The sequence below is a fragment of the Podarcis pityusensis genome (genome assembly GCF_964106645.2).
Source record: "Podarcis pityusensis genome assembly, chromosome: 4".
Taxonomy (NCBI): domain Eukaryota; kingdom Metazoa; phylum Chordata; class Lepidosauria; order Squamata; family Lacertidae; genus Podarcis; species Podarcis pityusensis.
Genome location: NC_138027.1, coordinates 23265624 through 23268493, shown reverse-complemented (window position 1 = coordinate 23268493; position 2870 = coordinate 23265624). Strand labels below are relative to the sequence as shown.

At 39.4% G+C, this 2870-nt stretch overlaps 1 long non-coding RNA gene across 1 annotated transcript; it reads right to left on the bottom strand.

The window, feature by feature from the left end:
• Positions 1-1307: 1307 nt before the first annotated feature.
• Positions 1308-2649, bottom strand: LOC308475484. Its single transcript, XR_013985250.1, has 3 exons — positions 2058-2649; positions 1771-1826; positions 1308-1344 (listed from the first exon to the last, which is right to left on the bottom strand). It is a non-coding gene; the product is annotated as an uncharacterized lncRNA (long non-coding RNA).
• Between the last annotated feature and the right edge of the window lie 221 nt (positions 2650-2870).

The following is a 2870-nucleotide window of genomic DNA, read 5'->3' as shown; positions in this document are numbered from 1 at the left end:
GTTAAGTGACTTTTAAGAAGAGAAATCAGCATCTTGCCCAAAAGCCTTGTAAGAGCCCTGATGGGCACTGAATCTGCAAAAGTCTCCCTTAATCATTTCTAAGACTGTTATACAGTGGTACCTCTGGTTAAGTACTTAATTCGTTCTGGAGGTCTGTTCTTAACCTGAAACTGTTCTTAACCTGAAGACCACTTTAGCTAATGGGGCCTCCCGCCGCTGCTGCTGTGCCGCCGCGCGATTTCTGTTCTCATCCTGAAGCAAAGTTCTTAACCTGAGGTACTATTTCTGGGTTAGCGGAGTCTGTAACCTGAAGCGTATGTAACCCGAGGTACCACTGTAATTTATAAATGGTCCTTTTTTCCTTTCCGCTCCTTTTTTCTTCTCTTTCGTGTCCTCTGCTCTGGGCCATTATTGGTCCAAGGATTACACAAACATGAGGGTGGTGGGTGGATGGATGGACTCTGAGTGAGAGTCAGGGAAGGGAAGGGAAGGGAAGGGAAGGGAAGGGAAGACCTCCCAGACGGAGAGACTGGAGGAAAAAGGAAAGCTCCCAGGTGAGAGGTGGGCAGGTTCACTACTTTCTGTGTGAGACAAGGGTTAAGAGCTACCTTTGAGGACACTGTATTTTCTTTTCTCTTTTTGTTTATAATTAGACTGGTTTATTTTATCTTACTGTATCATGAAAAAGCTTTAATAAAATCTTATTGGGGGGAGGACACATGCTCTTCTGAAATATTCTTTTTTGTTGCTAATTTTAATAATCTATAAATGTTTTTAATTGTTTTAAACTTTTCTTATAATTTTAAGGTTTCTTGTAAACTTAGGAGTTTTGCTGCAATGAAGCAAATAAATTTTGTAAAATAATAACCTTTTATTGTCACCTCAAACTTTTTTCTTTTTAAACAAGACCAAGCTATTTACCCTCACATTTTTAGAGACAGAACATACAACTACAATCCTGATTAAAGCCCAAAAAGGTAAAATGGGTTGATTGGACTTTTACAGGCAGTCAAGAAAAAACTCTGGCAGAATAAATAAGTTGCAGCAGCCTAAAATGTCATTTTCTTAGTTTCTTCGGCACACAGAACCCAGCAGCACTGAATATTAAATATTTCACCAATTGAACAAAATCTTAATGGATTTCCTTGTAAACAAGAGCATTTTAAGAGCCAAATGATGAAATAAAAAAATGTTTACTAAAAAAGCTATTATTAAAGTCTAAATATGTTTCAGCCCCACATGCCAATTCCCCCTTCGCTTCCAGTCATCAAAACACCCTCAGATTTACCTTTTATATTTTTGCAGACTCCTAAGACGGACTTTTTGTTCAAAATCTAAGGTCACCTACAAGAAAGGAATGGAAAAGTTCATAGTTAAGAATTTCCAATACAGTACTCAACACTATTGGATCCAATCTTTCTTAGATTGCTGCTTATATTTTTATTTCTGTTTCAGGTCAGTGATAGAACATGAAAGGAGACAGTAGAGACAATATGAGAACTGACAATGTCCTACCCGTGTACTCTTAAGCTATTCTCCCACAAAATATTTGGCTGCGTTTAATTTTGTTAGTATCCCATCAGAGGCAGATTTAGGGCAGTGCAACCTAGGGGGCAGTGCAGGCGTCACAACTATGACATAGTGAGTTGACCAGAATGGAAGGCAAGAGGTGGGGTGCCAAATTTTAGCCTTGCACAGGGCACTGCCGAAATTTGAAAGTCTTAAGTCTGCCCTGATCCCATATATCCCCAAAGAAAGCAAATCAATTACTTGTGAAGTATAGCTATCATATGCACCAGCCCTGTTGGCATTCTGAATCTGCAAGTCTAAAAGGAAGAAAAAAAAGAGACGCAAAAACAAGTTAGTATATGAATGCTCTTGTTATTTAAAACAAATTAACACACATTAGAGTAACACAACAAGCACAGAAGTTTGAAAACAGCGATTTCCATGATTCCAAAGCAGGTCTTTGGCTGGTCAAGATGGAGGGAGGAATTGGGGGAGGCAGAATAGTTACGGCACTTTCAGAAAATGTACTTATTGAGCATTCATCCTACCTTATCTGTTCACAGGTAGATTAGATGATTTTGGAGACTCAATGAGCAGTCACACAAGATTTGTTTTAAGGGTTTTCCCACTTTCCAGTGCATTTTCTCATCAAGTTCCTTACTGCAACAAGTTTTCTCTCTTGGGGAAGTAGGTTTGTTGTGAAAGAACTGCCAATCAACTAACTGCACAGCCTGAATTTTGCCCAAATACCCCACTTGGGCCAGATTTAGGTTTGATAAGGCCCTAAGCTACTGGAGGTAATGGGGCCCTATATGTCCAGCTGTTCTTTGTCAACAACAAATTGTTGCTGTTTTTTGCATTGAATATATGCTATATGGTAATTTATGAACCTAATAGATATCTAAAGCCATTTGCACATGTTGCCATGCAACCAGTCCATGCAGAATGTAGGCACCCTATATATAAATGAGCAAACCAGTGATATTTTAGGAAGCAGGCTAGCGGGCGGGGTCCATTACTTACATCACAGGAGCCTACACAACACAAAACACTGTTGCTGTATGTAGGTTTTATTTTATTTGTCTTTATCTTATATTTTGGAAATGTACATCCAGCTTTTTTCCCTTTAAATTTTTTGGGGGCCCAAAGCTATAGCTTGTTTAGCTTATACATAAATCCGGCACCGACTCCCCCCCCCGGTCCCCCCCAAAAACAAGAGCAACCTGGAAGCATTGTTGAGTAAGAAATTACAGGTTTTGCCTTTGGTTGACTTCTCCCTCACATAAATCATCTGGGTTTGCATTCTACCTAAGTCAAAAGCTGCAATCCTGTGCTACTTACATGAGCATCCCACTGAAAAC